General features: G+C 43.9%; 2 pseudogenes; both read left to right on the top strand.

Moving 5' to 3' along the window:
• Positions 1-9,496, top strand: part of LOC119360532 — a 39,847-nt pseudogene extending 30,351 nt beyond the window's left edge.
• Positions 9,497-12,616: 3,120 nt separating this feature from the next.
• LOC119367206 lies at positions 12,617-20,363 on the top strand (annotated as a pseudogene).
• The last annotated feature ends 464 nt before the right edge of the window (positions 20,364-20,827 follow it).

A 20,827-nucleotide genomic window follows, 5' to 3' on the forward strand; every position in this document is an offset into this window, starting at 1 on the left:
TACCTTGGTTCTCAAAACTGAGGGAAATACTTACGCTACACTTGCTGCATCACCCTCTCCTCTTCGAGGAAAACCAACGCAAGCTCAAGACGTAGTAGCAACTACCTTTACTTCAGTGGGAGGATTATATTTAAACCACTTATCCTTAGGGAGATCAACATGAGTAGCAAATGATTCACAGAAAGAAGCTACTATCTCAGAGTCAAGTCCATATTTAGTGCTAAATCCACGAAAAGCATCGGTATCCATAAAAGATTTAACACAATCAAACTTAAGTGTCATACCTGACTCCTTACCATCATCGGAATCCCAATCTTCAGTGTTGCATTTAATTCTTTCCAATAAATCCCACTTGAATTCAATAGTCTTCATCATAAAAGACCCAGCACAAGAAGTATCAAGCATGGTGCGATTGTTGAGAGAAAGCCGAGCGTAAATTTTTTGAATAATAATTTCTCTTGAGAGCTCATGATTGGGGCATGAATATAACATTGACTTAAGCCTCCCCCAAGCTTGAGTGATACTTTCTCCTTCCCGAGGCCAAAAATTATATATGAAATTACGATCACGATGAACAAGATGCATAGGATAGAACTTCTGGTGAAATTCCAACTTCAATGGTTTATAGTTCCAGGATCCCATATCATCACATAGCATATACCATGTCAATGCGTCTCCCTTCAAAGATAAAAGGAAAACCTTCTTCTTGATAACATCCTCAGGCATACCTGCAAGCTTAAATAATCCACAAACTTCATCTACATAGATTAGGTGCAAGTCGCGATGTAATGTTCCATCTCCCGTAAAAGGATGGATTAGCTAGCAGTTTCTCTACCATACCCGAAGGAATTTCAAAGTAAACATTTTCAGTAGGTTCAGTAGGTTGAGGAGCAACTCTTTGCTCTACTGGTCGGGGTGAAGATACCCCGAACAAGCCCCTCAAAGGATTAGTCTCCATAGTAACAAGTGACAGTAAATTTTAGCACACTATATAAATTTTTCCTTACCAAGTTCCACTTACTAAAGGCGCTTCACTCCCCGGCAACGGCGCCAGAAAAGAGTCTTTATGATCCACAAGTGTAGGGGATCTATCATAGTCCTTTTAATAAGTAAGAGTGTCGAATCCAACGAGGAGCAGAAGGAAATGACAAGCGGTTCTCAGTGAGGTATTCTCTGCAAGCACTGAAATTGTAGGTAACAGATAGTTTTGTGATAGGATAATTTGTAACAGGTAACAAGCACTAAAGTAAATAAGGTGCAGCAAGGTGGCCCAATCATTTTTATAGCAAAGGACAAGCCTGGACAAGTTCTTATATGAGGAAAGCGCTCCCGAGGACACATGGGAATTATCGTCAAGCTAGTTTTCATCACGTTCATATGATTCGCGTTTGTTACTTTAATAATTTGATATGTGGGTGGACCGGTGCTTGGGTACTGCCCTTTCTTGGACAAGCATCCCACTTATTATTAACCCCTATTGCAAGCATCCGCAACTACAAAAGAAGTATTAAGGTAAACCTAACCATATCATGAAACATGTGGATCCAAATCAGCCCCTTACGAAGCAACGCATAAACTAGGGTTTAAGCTTCTGTCACTCTAGCAACCCATCATCTACTTATTACTTCCCAATGCCTTCCTCTAGGCCCAAACAATGGTGAAGTGTCATGTAGTCGACGTTCACATAACACCACTAAAGGATAGACAACATACATCTTATCAAAATATCGAACGAATACCAAATTCACATGACTACTTATAGCAAGACTTCTCCCATGTCCTTAGGAACAAACGTACTACTCACAAATCATATTCATGTTCATAATCCGAGGGGTATTGATATGCATTAAGGATCTGAACATATGATCTTCCACCAAATAAACCAACTAGCATCAACTACAAGGAGTAATCAACGCTACTAGCAACCCACAGTTACCAATCTGAGGTTTTGGTACAAAGATTGGATACAAGAGATGAACTAGGGCTTGAGAGGAGATGGTGCTGGTGAAGATGTTGATGGAGATTGACCCCCTCCCGATGAGAGGATTGTTGGTGATGATTTCCCCCTCCCAGAGGGAAGTTTCCCCGGCAGAACAGCTCCGCTGGATCCCTAGATTGGTTCCGCCAAGGTTCCGCCTCGTGGCGGTGGAGTTTCGTCCCGTAAGATTGCTTATGATTTTTTCCAGGGTAAAAGACCTCATATAGCAGAAGATGGGCACCGGAGGCCTGTCAGGGGGCCCACGAGGCAGGGGGACGCACCCTAGGGGGGTGGCGCGCCCCCCACCCTCGTGACCAGGGTGTGGGCCCACTGACGCTGATTCCTTCGCCAGTATTTTTTATTAATTCCAAAAATGACTTTCATGAAGTTTCAGGACTTTTGGAGCTGTGCAGAATAGGTCTCTAATATTTGCTCCTTTTCCAGCCCAGAATCCCAGCTGCCGGCATTCTCCCTCTTCATGTAAACCTTTTAAAATAAGAGAGAATACTCATAAGTATTGTCACATAACATGTAATAACAGTCCATAATGCAATAAATGTTGATATAAAATCATGATGCAAAATGGACGTATCAAGAGGCGCGCGCGGGGTAGGGCAGTGGCCGGCACGGGGAGGCGATAGAGAGGTCGGGGAGGCATCGGCGACGACGAGGTCGGGGAGGCGTCGTTGATGGCGATCGGCAACGAGGAGCGGGTGATGACAGCGTGGTTGGGGCCGGGCTAAGGCAGAGGCGCGCACGGGGCAGGGCAGGGACCGGCGCGGGGAGGCGACGACGAGGTCGGGGAGGCGTCGGCGATGGCGAGGTCGGGGACACGTCGGTGACAGCGAGGTCGGGGAGGCGTCGGTGATGGCGACGACGACAAGGAGCGGGCGGCGACAGGGCAGGGCGCGGCGGCGACGATGGTGACAACGACAAGGAGAGTAGCCTGGCGGCGTCGGGGCGCAGGGGAGTTGGCGTCGGGTTAGAATGTGGAAAAATTCGTAAGTGTTGGTTATGTAGGAAAGCCTTTGGTCTCGGTTCGTGGCACCTACCGGGACCAATGCACCCCTTTAGTCCCGGTTGGTGCCACCAACCCGGACCGAAGGTCAGTTTTCAGCAGCCCAAAGGGCGGGAAACAGGGACCTTTGGTCCTGGTTGGTGGAACCAACCGAGACTAAAGGGGGGCATTGGTCCCGATTGGTACCATGAACCGTTACCAATGCACCCCTTTAGTGCTAGTTGGTACCACCAACCGGGACCAAAGGCCTTGTGCTGCCCGCGGCAAAAAGTTTAGTCTCACTTCGCTAGTTGAGAGAGCTCGAGAGTGGTTTATAAGCGCTGATGCGCCCACACTCTCGAGCTCCTCTCAACTGCAGGCTTTCGGGCCTAATCTCTCACTACATTCCTGTGGGCCTACTGGGCCTGCTGCAGGCCTGAATCCTGGCCCGTGGTTGGGTTTCGAGTCTTATTCAGGCCGTGGTGGCCCAGTATGTGGCACTTTTTTAATTTTTTCCAATTTTTTTGTTTTCTTTTTTTGTTTATTTATTTTATTTTGTTTCTACTTACAGCAAAATACTTACTAGTTTTTTAGTGATTCTATTTTGCTTTTAGGTAATAAAAATTATAAGCTTTCTGTTAGTGGCATTAGTTTTCCAATTTGAATAGTTTGAATTTGAATTTTTTGAAATTTGTGTGAATCACTAGTTTTTGAATAACTTTACTATAAAAATAGATTTTTGGTGATTCTTTTTCCTGCTATTTAATATTACTGTGTTTTATCATTATATTCAAAAACAGATTTGTTATTTTAGTTTCTAACAAAAAAATTCTTTATGATAATTCTTTTTGGTATTAAAGTTTCTAACAAAAAATATCTTTATGAAAATTCGTTTTGCTTTTAATGTTTGGAACAAAAAATACTTTGATAATTTTAGTTGCCGGAATTTTATATAATTTTAATTTCAATAATACTTTTATAAAAGTTTTTTAGTTGATTCCTTTTGCTATTGGAGTTTTATAAAAGCTTCTTAGTTGATTCTTTTTGCTATTCAAGAATATTATAGTTTTGTTTTAGTTGATCATAACAGAATATTTTAATTGATTATGTTTAGTTCATTCTTTTTGCTATTAGTTCATTCTTTTTTCTATTAGTTCATTCTTTCACCTAAATGACCGTTAAATTGAAAAGCACTACAAATGAACTCTGAAAAGGTTGAAAGTTGGCATTGTATTATTATTTCACCCACATAGCATGTGCTAAAAAGTTGAGAGGGTTACGACAAAAACTGGATGCACTTCGTGTACAAAATGGACAATCTCTTTCGAAGTATCAGGGTTTCGGACAAAAACTCATCTATTACAAAGGATTTCATTTTTTTGGAACTTATTTCAACTCCAGACTTGTTTAGTGTTCAAAATGAACCATTCAAAGCCACATCATCAATTTTCAACCTTTTCTGACTTCATTTGGTATTTTTCATGCATTTACTGATTTTTTGAACTAAATGACCCTTAAATTGAAAAGCACTAATATGAACTCTGAAAAGGTTGAAAGTTGGCATGGTATCATCTTTTCACCCACATAGCATGTGCTAAAAAGTTGAGAGGGTTACGGTAAAAACTGGATGCACTTCGTGTATAAAACGGACAAACTCTTTCGAAGTATCTGGGTTTCGGACGGAAACTCATCTGTTACAAAAGGCATTTCATTTCTTCACATGTAACTACAGTGATATTCTAGATCAAAGGCATCATCATAATAGTTGTGGAGAGAAAGTCTTCACTTTTTCTTTGCTTGTGTCCCTTGCTTATTGCGCCGTAACCATGGATAATCTTCATCGTTTAACAGGGTGCTTGGGTCAGCCTTGACTTTGAAGGGAGGAATTTCATGAAACTTTTCATAATCTTCAAACATGTCTATTTTGCCCTCCAATCCCACGATGTCTCTTTTTCCTGAAAGAACTGTGTGGCGCTTTGGCTCATGTATATGATGTATTCGCTTCCTTATCTTTTCATTTTCTCGGTTTGGTAGACATGTCCTTCACATAGTAAACCTGTGCCACATCATTGGCTAGGACAAATGGTTCTTCTGTGTACCCAAGACTATTCAGATCCACTGTTGTCATTCCGTATTGTGGGTCTACCTGTACCCCGGCTCTTGACAGATTGACCCATTTGCACTTAAACAAAGGGACCTTAAAATCATGTCCATAGTCAAGTTCCCATATGTCCACTATGTAACCATAATATGTGTCCTTTCCCATCTTGGTTGCTACATCAAAGTGGACACCACTGTTTTGGTTGGTGCTCTTTTGATCTTGGGCGATTGTGTAAAATGTATTCCCATTTATCTCGTACCCTTTGTAAGTCATTACAGTCAAAGATGGTTCCCTGGCCAACGAGTACAGCTCATCAGAAAAAGTGTTGTCACCCCTGAGACGTGTTTGCAACCAACTGACGAAAGTCCTGATGTGTTCACATGTAATCCAGTCGTCAGACTGCTCCGGGTGTTTGGAGCGCAGAATGTTCTTGTGTTCATCCACATACGGGGTCACCAAGGTAGAATTCTATAGAACTGTGTAGTGTGCTTGAGACCAAGAATGCCCGTCCCTACATATTATTGAGTCCCCTCCTAGCGTACCTTTTCCACTCAGTCTCCCCTCATACCGCTGTTGAGGGAGACCAATCTTCTTAAGGTCAGGAATGAAGTCAACACAAAACCCAATGACATCCTCTGTTTGATGGCCCATGGAGGTGCTTCCTTCTGGCCTAGCATGGTTACGGACATATTTCTTTAGGACTCCCATGAACCTCTCAAAGGGGAACATATTGTGTAGAAATACAGGGCCCAGAATGATAATCTTGTCGACTAGATGAACTAGGACGTGTGTCATGATATTGAAGAAGGATGGTGGGAACACCAACTCAAATCTAACAAGACATTGCACCACATCACTCCTTAACCTTGGTAGGATTTCTAGATCGATCACCTTCTGAGAGATTGCATTGAGGAATGAACATAGCTTCACAATGGCCAATTGAACATTTTCCGGTAGAAGCCCCCTCAATGCAACCGGAAGCAGTTGCATCATAATCACGTCGCAGTCATGAGACTTTAGGTTCTGGAACTTTTTCTCTGCCATATTTATTATTCCCTTTATATTCGACGAGAAGCCAGACGGGACCTTCATACTGAGCAGACATTCAAAGAAGATTTCCTTCTCTCCTTTGGTAAGAGCATAGCTGGCAGGACCTTCATACTGCTTTGAAGGCATGCTGCTTTTTCGTGCACACGTTGCTGGTCCTCCCATGCCTCCGATGTATATTTTATCTTCCCATACACGCCCAAGAAGCCTAGCAGATTCATGCAAAGATTCTTTGTCACGTGCATCACGTTGACTGAAGAGCGGACCTCTAGGTCTTTCCAGTAGGGTAGGTACCAAAACATAGATTTCTTCTTCAACATGGTTGCGCGTCCGTCAGCGTCATTCAGAACAGATAGTCCGTCGGGACCCTTTCCGAAGATTACTTGTAAATCATTGACCATAGCAAGTATGTGATCATCGATACGGACGGCGGGCTTCTTCCGGTGATCTGCCTCGCCTTTGAAATGCTTGCCTTTCTTTCGACATTGATGGTTGGTCGAAAGAAATCAACGATGCATCAGGTACACATTCTTCCTGCATTTTTCCAGGTATATACTTTTGGTGTCATCTAAACAGTGCTTGCATGTGTGGTTTCCCTTCGTCTGTCCTGAAAGGTTACTGAGAGCAGGCCAATCATTGATGGTTACAAACATCAACGCATGTAGCTCAAATTCCCGTTGTTTGTGCTCATCCCACACACGTACACCGTTTCCATTCCACACCTGTAAAAGTTCTTCAACTAATGGCCTTAGGTACACATCAATATCGTTGTTGGGTTGCTTAGGGCCTTGGATGAGAACTGACATCATAATGAACTTTTGCTTCATGCACAGCCAAGGAGTAAGGTTATAGATACATAGAGTCACAGGCCAGGTGATGTGATTGCTGCTCTGTTCCCCAAAAGGATTAATGCCATCCACGCTTAAACCAAACCATACGTTCCTTATGTCACCTGCAAAGTCCTTCCAGTACTTTCTCTCGATTTTTCTCCACTGCGACCCGTCAACGGGTGCTCTCAACTTCTCGTCTTTCTTACGGTCCTCTCTATGCCATCGCATCAACTTGGCATGCTCTTTGTTTCTGAACAGACGTTTCAACTGTGGTATTATAGGAGCATACCACTTCACCTTGGCAGGAACCCTCTTCCTGGGGCGCTCGCCGTCAACATCACCAGGGTCATCTCGTCTGATCTTATACCGCAATGCACCGCATACCGGGCATGCGTTTAAATCCTCGTACACATCACGGTACAGGATGCGGTCATCATGGGATGCATGTATCTTCTGTACCTCCAATCCTAAAGGGCATACAACCTTCTTTGTTGCGTACATACTGTCGGGCAATTCATTATCCTTTGAAAGCTTCTTCTTCAATATTTTCAGTAGCTTCTCAAATCCTTCATCAGGTACACCATTTTCTGCCTTCCGCTGCAGCAATTCCAGTGTGGTACCGAGCTTTGTGTTTCCATCTTCGAAATTGGGGTACAACCCTTTTGTGATCCTCTAACATGCGATCGAACTTCAGGTTCTCCTTTACACTTTTGCACTGTCTCTTTGCATCAACAATGACCCGGCGAAGATCATCATCGGGCACATCGTTTGGTTCCTCTTGATCTTCAGCTTCCCCCATTGCAGCATCTTCAGCTTCCCCCGTTGCAGCATCACCGTATTCAGGGGGCACATAGTTGTCATCGTCTTCTTCTTCTTCGATGTCTTCCATCATAACCCATCTTTCTCCGTGCTTGGTCCAAACATTATAGTGTGGCATGAAACCCTTATAAAGAAGGTGGGTGTGAAGGGTTTTCGAGTCAGAGTAAGACCTCGTATTCCCACATATAGGGCATGGACAACACATAAAATCATTCTGCTTGTTTGCCTCAGCCACTGCGAGAAAATTATTCATGTCGTTAATGTACTCGGAGGTGCGTCTGTTACTGTACATCCATTGCCGGTTCATCTGCGTACATCATGAATAGATAAGTGACCAAATTAATAGAAGTTCATCATCACATTAAAACCAAAATACATACATAGTTCTCATTGAACAACATATAGCTCTCCAGAGCATCTAATTAAACCATACATTGAAACTATGTAAAACATTTCAATGCAACAACAAATGTGATCATAACCGCAACCAAGGTAACAATTGATCCAATGGCATAATGATACCAAGCCTCAGTATGAATGACATATTGTCTAATCTTTCTAATCTTCAAGAGCATTGCATCCATCTTGATCTTGTCATCATCGATGACATCCGCAACATGCAACTCCAATATCATCTTCTCCTCCTTAATTTTTTTAAATTTTCCTTCAAGTAATTGTCTTCTTCTTCAACTAAATTTAACCTCTCTATAATAGGGTCGGTTGGAATTTCCGGTTACATACCTCCTAGATATAAAAAATTATGTCATGTTGCTCGACATAAATGTCATAAACACTAAATGAAACTAATAGTTATAAAAGATAATATATATATATACCACATCTGAATCATAGACAGGACGAGGGCCAACGGAGGTGGATACTAAAACCATCAGAATATATAATAACAAACAATAGTAAGTAAGAAAACTACACAAGTATCTATCTAAATCATACAAGTAAGAACTTTTTTCTTTTAGAAAGAAGATAAGATCAGAAGGCTCACCACGGTGGTGCCGGCAATGAGATCGGCGCGGGCGATCAACGGCGGTGAGGATGGGGACGGTACAGGACGGACCACCAAACCTAGACAAATATCGAGGAAAATGGAGCTTGAACAAGGAGCTTCGAGAGGAGAAAGCTTAAGTGTGGCTCGGGCATTTCATCAAACACCTCATGTGCATAGGAGGTGAGCTAGAGCACCACAAAGCTCTCCAACGGCCGGCCAGAAAAATAGAGCAGTGGAGTGCTCTGCTCGCGGGCGAGGGGTATATATAGGCATCTCATTGGTCCCGGTTCATGGCTGAAACCGGTACTAAAGGACACCCTTTGGTCCCGGTTGAAGCCACGAACCGAGACCAATGGTTGTGGGCCAGGAGAGAGGCACATTGGTCCCGGTTCGTGTCTGGAACCGGGACCAAAGGGGCCAGACGAACCGGGACCAATGCCCCACGATGCCCGGCCGGCCCCCAGGCCTCACGAACAGGGACTAATGGGCTGGTCTGGCCTGAACCAAAGCCCTGTTTTCTACTAGTGTACCTAAGACCGCTCGAAAACATTCTTAGTCAAAATGAGCTGATTGCTAAATGGGAAAAGCTTTCAGGAAAGGCTCTCGAGAAAATTCCCATTCCCAGTGCTGAATTCTTGGCTTCAATGGAAGGTAAGAAAAAAACATTTATTGCTTGAGTGTAAAGTACAATATATCTCAGCTTTTTTTCTCAGCTTAGTAGTACCAACATATGGTGAAAGGGACACATCAAATTTCTAGGAAAATAATACACTTTTTTCATGTCATTTTCTTACTATGACAATGGAATTAACTGTGTGATTTTTTTAAAATATAAAGTTCTGTAGGACGATATTTGTCCTTGTGCAGAGTTATCATAAGACATATACAACATAATTATGTTAGACTTCTCCTGAAAACTTGAGAGATAGAGTGCACCGTGAGAAGCAGTCCTTCCTCTAGTCAAGGAATTATCACCTAATTAATATAACACTTTAATAAGTATTTATATGTATGTAAAGGCATATACCCTGTTCACATGATTTGTAATAAAAGTTGGCACAATAAATTATTACTTGCTAGAGATAACATTAAAGAATAACTAATTATATAATATACATATATCCCCATTATCGTCCATGATGATGTGTAAGTCTTCCCTGCCATTCGACCCGACTCTCGTCTGGAACTACAAATTTTAAATTAAGTGTGTGAATTTCTCGAGCACAATAAGTAAATATTACCGGCGTCCAAGAAGAACGGGCGGAGGTCCACCCAGAGCTGCTACCAGGGAGGAGGTGGGGTGTAGCCGGGTGTGACAGTGGGGATGACGGGATGAGCGCCGTCGGGCCAGGGATGAGGAGGAAGAGCGCCACTGTGGCCGGTGATAATGGAAAGGAGAAAAAAATAAAGAAAAAGATATCACCTGAATCCCGTCGAAATCTCGTAGGAATTTTGCGGTCAAAAGTCAGCAAGGCTGCGAGGTGTCGGCGGTGGCATGTGGTGGCCAGCGGAGGTCAGGAGAGCAGCGCCAGAGTGGATGGGCCAAGCGGGGGAGCGAGAATTTTTTATTTATTTATTTATTTATTTTGGAAAGGGAGGGTCAGCCCGGCCTCTGCATCTGAAAGATGCATACGTCCATCTTATTAAAAGTTCGAGTAAAAACAAAGTCTGAATTTATCTGAAGACAAAATACACCATATAAAAGGGAGCAGCCGTTATTAATTGAATGATTGACCATGAACGCTAAGATCGAGCGACTAGACGACGATGCACACAATGTACTGAAGACGCTACTAATAAAAGGAAATTAACCCTTATTCATATGATTTTGCTGCCAATTACAAAAGTTGTTTTTGAGATGCTGCAACTTATAGTGGTTAGTCATTGTGACAAAAAGTACTAGAGCATATGCAATGGTCGATAGCGTGGTCTTCTCAAAGACAAGGCTACCATTTGCAATAGAGCTGTGTGTGGGCGAGGGGAGAGGGGAAAGACTTCGCAAAACCTTCACTATATCATTACTAATTCCAATCAGTGTTTAAATATATAAGCTGACACTACCATTGCATTAGAGTCGTTGACCCTGGAGAAATTTTCATCTAGCTTTAGTCCTGACTCTACTGCAATGGTAACCGCTACAAGTAGATGTCAGCCTTCGTCGCGCAGCTCTCTGTCTACACAATAAACGTGAGCAAAGACGGTGACTGCGGCATCGCCGGTTTAACATTATTAGGGATGGAGCAGGATGGGATTGGGCAAGGCGTGGAAAGGAGGAAGAGAATGGTCTCCTTCACTGCTTTGTATTTCATCTTGGTCATAAGAAGGTAGGATAGGAAGGAAGGAAGGAAGGAAGGAATCACAAATCTTCCTAGATAAAAGTGTTTGAGAGAGAAATGGGTGAGGTTGGAAAGCTGCATGAACATGTCGCCACATGATTGAAGGAACCTAGGAAGGTCTAAGAGCTCAATAATTCTAAGCCTTTAAGAAACCGTAAGTGTTACTGTACAACGCAATGCTATCTGTAGCAAATAATATTTGCATGCTTCTAAAATCATGGGGCGATTAAAATTAAGCAATAAAACATGTGAACTGACGAAGACACCTCGAGCTGCCTCACACGAGTCCCTCCGCTTGCTTTCTCTCTCAACACGAAGAACACATATAACCAGGGAACACAGGCACAGGCACACACACTAGCACCATGGAAGAGGAACAATGGCTTTTCCAACGAGACTGCCTTGGTGACCACTCGGTGGCTACATCTTTTCTCTGGCCCTCACGACCTCTATTCTCATTCATTTGTTCTGACTTAAATAGTCTGTACAAGGGAGACTTAGACGCAGCCACTAACCCGGCCACCATGCACGGCCACTAACCCAACTAATTCCACGCACTAAGCTAACTACGTTCAGCTAACAACTCCTGGAATCACTCCACGGTTGTGCTTCTAACAGACCGAGCTGCATGCATACTGACTACTCCCTCCGCCTGTAAAAGATTGTCTCTCAAAGAAGCTTGGGATAAGGTTTTTCGGACGGAGGGAGTACTTCTCTTGGACCAATCCGTGCACATCCTCATAATGCGCATGTTGCTCCTCTAACAGTCTAACTAACTTGGCCAAGTCATTCTGCCACTTCACAAATCCTGATGTTTTTATACCTAATACTAACGTGACATGCACACTTGCATGTGTGCAACATATGTCAAGATTAATCCTAACAGTAAGCTTCAGGCAAAATTTTACTACTTGAACAGTAAGGTATGAGTAGACTACTAAGTGTTTGTCCTTGCTGATATAAACTAGCTAACTACTCCCTCCGTTCCTAAATATTTGTCTTTCTAAAGATTTTAACAAGTGACTACATACGGAGCAAAATGAGTGAATCTATACTCTAAAATATGTCTATATACATCCGTATGTGGTAGTCATTTGAAATCTGTAAAAAGACAAATACTACTATTTAGAAACGGATGGAGTAGTAATTTATGTTACCTTTGAGATTTTTCAACAGTAAATTCAAGTCGACTACAATTGCCGATGGAACTTTGTAACATGCGTGAACTGTATCAGCTGAGCTCACAAGTTTGCAAGCCATAAATCACATGTGCTCATAAAAAAAGTAGGTACACCAGATAAACGACAGCGCATCAATGCGGCCTCAAAATCAACCACCATGATAGAGCTGCCGGCCGGGTCACTCACTGATAGAGTGATATGCAATATCAGCTAGGGCCGTACACGTAATCTCACCAACCAACAAGATTGACAACGATTTCACTGACCCATCTCCATATCTGAAAGCCCCAACCAGGTCGACACACCAGTACACCACACCAGGCGTCCAAAAGCAGCCGGCCAGCAGCGATTTGGGTCTACTTCTTCAGTTCTTCTTTCTGAGGCATATGGAGAAGAGCAGTGTTCTTGTTGTTGGTGGCACCGGCTACATCGGCAGGAGGATCGTGAAGGCAAGCCTAGCTCAGGGTCACGAGACCTACGTCCTGATGAGGCCGGAGATCGGCCTCGACGTCGAGAAGCTCCAGCTGCTGCTGTCGTTCAAGGCGCAGGGAGCGCGGCTCATGGAGACGTCGCTGGACGACCACCGGGGACTCGTCGCCGGACGTGGTGGTCTCGGCCATGTCCGGGGTTCATTTCCGTGGCCACAGGCCCCTGGTGCAGCTCAAGCTGGTGGAGGCTGTCAAAGAAGCTGGAAACATCAAGGTAGTCTAATTCACTCTGGGTGATTATTATATCAGTATATACTACTCATATGCAACCACTCCCTCCGTTCCACAATGTAGTGCCTATAGATTTTCTAAAAAGTCAAACATTACAAACTTTGACCATATTTATAAAAAAAAGTGGGCACATCTAGAATACCAAATGCAAATCATTGGATACATCATAAGTTTTATTTTCAGAATGTACATGTTTGGTATTGTAGGTGTAGAGAATATTCTCTATTCACTTGGTCAAAGTTGACAAAGTTTGACTTTCAGAAAAAATCTATAGGCACTACATTTTGGAATGGAGGGAGTAATACTTAGTGGCGATTTGAAGCGTTCGTCTCTATCTTATTTTCTTGAACACTCGACCGTTTGTCTCTATCCAACAAAAAAAGCGGATCTAGAATCTTAGAGCATCTCCGGCCGCGCCCCCAACAAGGCCCCCCAGGCGACTTTTCGGTCGCTGGCGCTAAAAAATCGGCCCAGTCGCGCCCCCAGGGGCCCATTTTTTGCCGGCTCGGGCCGAAATTGGCGCCGGTGGACCCAACCAGAACCCGGCGCACTGGGGGCGCTCGGGGGCGCCGGGCGAATCGTTTTTGGCGCGAAAGCGCCGTGGGGCAGCCGCGTCAGCGACACCGCCCGCCTCGTCTTCCCGACGCCTCGGTTTCCCGCGGGGAATCAATGGCAAGGCTGCCGCCGGTCAGCTTTGCCATTGATTCCTCAAGGGCGGCGCGTCACGGGGCGGTGCGCCGACGCCTCCCCTCCCTCGGACGCGTACACACGGACGCGGCGCGGCTATATATGGTCTCGCTCGCCGCGTTGGAGTGCCACCTCTCCACCCTCTCCCGAGCGCCGCCGTCGAGCTCATCTCCCCACCCCAGCCCTCCCTCTCCCGCCGATCTCTTCTCCCCAGCCACTCCTTCTCCCCGATGGCCGAGCGTTTCCCCGGAGACGAGGCGACGGCCAACGGCTTCGGCCGCCGTTCGCTCCGCGAACAGGAGTCCTGGCTCCTGTTCCAGGCGAACATCCCAGCGCCGTCGGACATGCGCGCCGGGCCGACGGGCTGGAGGCTCAGCAATGGGGGAGTGCCCATTCCCCCGTTGCCCGACGCCGTCAACAAGCCATCGTACTTCGCCGACGAGGTCGAGATTGCGCGCGCCTCTCTCACCGACGCCGAGCGCTCCCTTCCCCAGTACGCCGCCGACAACAACGCGGCTTGGGCGGCATACTTCGAACGCCGCCAGCAGCAGCGGCTGGCGTCCACCAACGGGGCGCCGGTGGTCGGCGGCATCAAGAACAGCGAGGGGCGCCACCTCTGGTGGGGCGTCCCCGGTCGCACCCTCGACGGCGTGCTGACGCACCTCGAGGGCAGCAACAACCCACCGTTGGCGTACCCCCCGGCGAGGACGGCCGCCCCGGCGCACCGTCGACGCGATGGGCAATGGGCGCCAAGGAGGTTCGGCTCCTCCTCCTCTTCTTCCTCGTCGCGTTCTTCCTCCCAATCCTCCGGCACTCCATCGCTGCTCGGCGTCAAGGCCGAGCCCGTGGCGGAGACGCCGCTCGGCCGGCGTACACGCAGTGTCGGCATCTTCATCAGGGAGGGCGGCCGGCGCGCCTCCTCGTCGGCTCCTCCCCGCGCTTCGTCAAGCCGAAGACGGAGCCGGGTTTCGCGCCGGTGAAGACAGAGCCGGGGCTGCTGGCGCCGGTGAAGGCGGAGCACGGCGAGGTCGAGCTAGACGACGACGCGACCCTTGAATGGGCGCGCCAAGACTCCCTGAAGATGGCGAGGGAGTGCCAGCGCGCCACCCTACAGCGCTTCGCGCAGCGCCGCCGAGGCCACGACGAAGGCGGCGTCGTCATCATCAACGTCAGCGACAACGACGACGATGCGCCGCCGCTGCCGCCACTAGCCGGGGAGGGGTCCAGCAGGGGCACCTGAGTCAAGGAGGAGAAGGCCGACGATGGCGGCGACGACGACGACTTCTCGGCCTTCAGCAAGTTTTTTTGACTAGTTTTTATATTTAATGGCATGTTTTAGCCCAAGTTTGCGAATATAAAAGCTCAAGTTTGCTGAAAATTGGCGTGTTTCAGCCCAAGTTTGTCTTTTTTACCACGCCTGGGGCCGGCCCTGGGGGCGGCGGCTGGGGGGCCAACTCGCCCCCAGGCCCACTTTTTGCGCCGGGTCACCCCCAGGCGGCGATTTTAGGCGCCCCCTGGGGGGCCAACGGCTGGAGATGCTCTTAGCCTTGGGTATAATTTGGTTTTTGTAATTTATGAAAAATTATACTATATATAGTATAATTTGGTTTTCGTATTTGTGAAAAATTATATTAACTTGCTAGGTATTTATTGCTCAGTTGGTAGTCGAAATCTATTTTGCAATTTTGGAGAGGGTGGCTTGGCGAACCTGTAGATCGTCCGCCCCTGAATAAGTCTCACAAATCACAATGTGAATTTGATCAGACTTAGAAGTAGCAGTTTTTTCCCAATCGATCTAGAACAACAAGTACGTTTTGTAGAGAATAGCAAATACATTCATGTGTAAATGGTCTACAGTATTTTACAAATGACACCACTGTATTGCCGTGGATGGCAGATTTGGATGTCTTCCGGACTTTTGGTGCTCCCACCAATACATTCACGTCTAGAAGATTTTTTAATAAAAAAGTAGATGTGAGACCCATGTAAGAACCGAGGTTCGAACCCACGCCGTCTGGGAGGCAGCACTGCCCCCTGAGCCCTGACCACTGAGCTGAGAGCTCATCCACGAAAAGTAAATGATCAACATTTTTTTACAAAATAAAATAAGTTCAATCTCTACAAAAGCTAAAAGAATAAGTTCAGTATCCAGCCACTGAGGAGCTCTGAGCAGACGGAGAGAGATAATGAATTAATGTGTGTTGGTCTTTGCAAAAATAGCAAACACCAACCTTCTGTAAAATCAGAGCGCTTGCTTGGATACTTACTGATAAATATCATCACCTTCATAATTGATCAGGCATGTTTGTGTAGCTGCTGAGTTGATGTGGGTCGGACGTTGCACATGCATCAATAGTGGCACTAGATCTCACTGTCTCCCTTTTCTGTCTGATGCATTATTGGAGCTAGCATAGTTAGAAGACTTTCCTTACACGCACAAAAACCACCCCTTAGAAGACATCGACTTTTTCTAGAAGCTAGCATTCTTATAATAAAACTATAACGCCAGAATTTGGTTAAATATTACACCAAAAATATATACTTTATGTATTACAAAAAAATTGTCACTGGATCTGTAATAAATATCTCATAAACCATGTACAAAATATAGTAGTTATTTTTCAAGATTTTGTATTAACCAACCAAAATATGTCGTATGTATCCCAACAGAGGAAGCACTAATTAAACTCTGTTCGAGACCACGGCAAGTAGAAACACATCAAATTTTGGAAAACAGAAAAAATAACTCCGAGGAGGTCTTGGGATACGAGGAAAGCATTATTGTTGAACAATGGCTTCTTACTTAGTATAGGTAATACTCCCTCTCGTTCCATAATGTAGTGCTTATAGATGTTTACAAAAGTCAAACATTACAAACTTTGATCATGTTTATAGAGAAAAGTATGTATATCTAGAATACCAAATGCACATAATTGCATACATCGTGAGTTATATTTTCAGAATGTACATGTTTGGTATTGTAGATGTAGACAGTTTTCTCTATACACTTGGTCAAAGTTGGCAAAGTTTGACTTTCAAAAAAATCTATAGGCACTACATTGTGGAATGGAAGGAGTAGTACTCTGTGCTGGGATACTCAGGATATTTGTTTAGAAAACAATTTATCCCGTCTGATTATTGAATGTCTCCTAAAATTTCAAAAAAGAAAGTCAATGACCAAATATAAACAAGTAATTTAGCAAGCAACTTTGAGAAGATCCTTCAATATGGTCTCTAAGGCCACTTTTGGTTACCTGCATGGTGGTTGGTATCTGATATCCAAATGAAATTGTTTACTTTTTGTGATGTTTGGTTGCCTGCATAAGGCCGTAGCTAGGTGTCCGTCGTATGCAGAAAAAGCCCAAAAAGGCCATATTAGGATGACCGTTATTCAAGGCAGGCCTACACACAACATGAAGTAGGGAATTTAAATCATTTTTTGTTGTCCAAGTTGCATCTCTCCCTCTATCTCACAGCTCATGCAAAACACATCCCTAAAACAATCATAAAGGTTATTTAACCCACCAACCCTTATGCAAGCAATCAAACTGTTAGCCTTCAGGTTTTTGGATCTGGCTAGCTTGTCCTCAGTGGGACTGACTAGGGAACTGATGATGAGGGTAACCAATAAACCAAACACGCCCTAACTATTTACTTTGTTGTGCAGTGGCTTCTTAGGACTCCATTTCTTTGGAACGGTGCCCAAGCAACAAGCCATCGCACCTTAAGACAACCTGCTCCGTGTAACAACAATAAATCTTACTATAATCTATTATGAATTCAACCGCAAAAAATATATCTATTATGAATTAACAAAAAATAACTTAGGAAGATACTATGTGGGAACCTGTCCCACATAATCTTAGGTTGCAGTGCTTCACACCCCTCTCTCACACATGTATGCATGCAAGCAAAAAAGTAATACATGGAAGCATGACATTAGCAGATATTATCTTGGTTTTAATTTTTGTTAAACTTTTATCTCTCAAACCAATAACCTAATTGATGACCCGCTTTCACCGTTGACTTCATCGTGAAAAGATATTTGAAACTAGATCCCGTGTTGATATGTTTTGATATAATAATTCAGTAACTATCATGTTAATTCCACTTACTTACCATATTATAGCCATTCAGTTATCAGGTATATCATAAATTGGTTTCTAGATTAGTCAATATCATTATCTCCGTACTATAATCTGGTAAGTAGATAGAGAAAAAAAATAAGTGACCCTATGAAATAATTTGCTAACTCAATATGAATAATCCGGCAAACCGTGTACTATAAATTTGGTAACCGGCGGCGACGAAAAAAAATGCTAACACAAGATCTTGTTTTGAAGCCCCTGCCGAGAATAACTTGTTGATGAAAATGACTCGCTAATCCGGTCAACGGTCTGTGAGATAAATCATTTTAAATACCAACTTTACCCATTAATGTGATGACGAGGTGGAAAATTCTTACATGCATGTGCTCTCCCCTAGTAATTTCTCCAATAGGACCCCGTTGCTGTGTAAGACTAGGGGGGGGGGCACTTAGTTTTTTCCTTTAAATTAAGAAAATGGTACATTATGATTCTTCTTATGTTTTTCTTAAATTGATCAAATCATCATTAACTATGAGCTCGCATGCAGTCATACTAAAAATATAATTTTCATGCAGCGTTTCCTACCATCTGAATTCGGCATGGACCCAGCAAGGATGGGGCATGCCCTTGAACCAGGAAGGATCACATTTGATGAGAAGATGGAGATAAGAAGAGCGATAGAAGAAGCAAACATTCCCCACACCTATATTTCTGCTAACTGCTTTGCAGCTTACTTTGGTGCTAACCTTGGTCAAATGCGTACCCTACTTCCACCCAAAGAGAAAGTTCATGTATATGGGGATGGCAACATCAAAGGTGAACCAATGTACACATTACTAGATGTAGCATTATTTTATCCTAGTTATATGACTCCTAGGCGTATCTGGCTCTCTTGAGATTTCTACCTCGAATATGTGGTCATACAAACCATGAAGGGATATTCCTGGACGAAGATGATGTTGCAACATACACAATCAAGTCGATTGATGATCCACGGGCCTTGAACAAGACAATATACCTAAGACCGACAGAAAACATCCTTAGTCAAAATGAGCTGATTGCTAAATGGGAAAACCTCTTAGGAAAGGTTCTTGAGAAAATTCCCATTCAGAGTGATGAATTCTTTGCGTCAATGATAGGTAAGAAAACAAACATATATTGATTGGGCATGAAGTATTTTAAACTCAGCTTTAGTACTATGGTGAAAGGGCCACATAGAATTTCCGAGGAAAATATCGACATCTTCTTCCTAGGACATGGAATTAACTGTATGAAAATAAATTCTCAAATAGTTGCATAGAATGGTTTATCCTGGTGGAGGGATATGTTAGGACGTGTCCTTCAGAATAATGGTAAACTTCTTTTGAAAATGTGAGGGAGTGAGTAAGAAATTTTTGCTTCTTTTCGTCTAGGAATTATCTCTTGCCACCTAATATTTTTAAGCTATTTGCCGCCTAATTAAGATAACAGGTTAATTTTTCTGTTTGAACATGAAGTGAAGTCAAGCCTTGTCCCCCACCCCTCAGCCCCGCGCAATAAAGAAGGCATATGTTGTGCGTTCGTGTGTGCGTACAAATTTAGAATTAAGTGCATAATTTCGTCGACTACAATGAGCAATATTATCATATTCCTTTATTATTATCTCTTTTCTGAAACGATTATATATTATAAGGAAACTATTTAGATTGGCTAGATGAAACATTGTTCCATTACAATAACAGTTCCTATTTAAATTAGTCATGTAATGATTTTTTTTAACTCGTACAGAACATAGCAATCAAAGTTCTCCAAAAATGAAAACGGCCTGCATGAACTAAATGATCAACGAAGTCACGTAGGTGATCATTTTGATTATAATCAGGTGCAAATTAAATATATGTGAGAAATATGCTTCCCTCCACAAGCGATTTTGTTAATTTTAGTGTGTTGTGCGTAATTAGTAATTATATAATCTTTCACATTATACATCATTTAAGACCAGCTAGATAACTTATTATTTGAAACCATCATTTCCATAAAAAAACCTTGCAAAACCTAGTTTCGCCCCAATTTTCATACATATTGGTCTACTCATGCAGGTACGGACCTTACTAATCAAGTTGGGTTAGGGCATTTCTACCACATTTTCTATGAGGGTTGCTTGACAAACTTTGACATCAAAGACAATGAGGAAGAAGAAGCTTCTCTACTCTACCCAGATGTTCAGTACACCAGGATGGATGAGTACATGAAACGTTATTTGTAACAGAAAACATAACGAACCTGAAATATATTCATGTAAGCTCAACAACAACAAAAACAACAACAACAACAACAACAACAACAACACATGCTAAAGAATAAACAACATCTATGCTTGGAGAAAGATTTACTAATACGTTACTCAACTAGGGCATAGTTATTCAAGTTATAATCAAGTCAAATTATGTGTTATGTACCATCTATAGGTTCCATGGAGATGTCTAGAATGAAAAAAGAGTTCAATGTAAACTGAAATGAAGACTCCATCAGTTTGAAATAGTTGGGATTATGTTTCTTGTAACTTTGAACTTATAAAATATTTCTTATTGGTTTTGGATTTGCTGTAATAGACTTCTAAATTATTTGGATTGTACGCCAACGAAAATTAGCTTTCAAGATGTACGTCGTATATGATTCTATCTGGGAAGAAGGAGGAGGAGCCCTCCCCGTCGCTCGCAAATGTGCGGGTGCCTCGTGCATTACCTCGGCCGCAACGGTGGCAACATGTTGTTAGAGAGCTCCCTGACAGCGGCCGACGCGCGGCGTCGGACATCACGCCCGACTGGGTCCTCTTGGACCCCGACCTCACGTGGACCTGGCCTGAGGACTGGTCGAGCACCACCACAGAGACGTCCGAGCGGTGCCGGTAACGCCTCAACCACCATCTCGTTAAGATTGTGGTGGACGAGTCTCTGCACATTGCCGCCCTCGTCGTTGGCAAGGGCGAGGCTTGGGTCGGCGTTAGCGGCTGACGCGGCCCTGTGCCAGGTGGCGGAGGAAGCCGATCGGCTACAACG

The sequence above is a fragment of the Triticum dicoccoides genome, chromosome 2B (genome assembly GCF_002162155.2).
Source record: "Triticum dicoccoides isolate Atlit2015 ecotype Zavitan chromosome 2B, WEW_v2.0, whole genome shotgun sequence".
Taxonomy (NCBI): Eukaryota; Viridiplantae; Streptophyta; class Magnoliopsida; order Poales; family Poaceae; genus Triticum; species Triticum dicoccoides.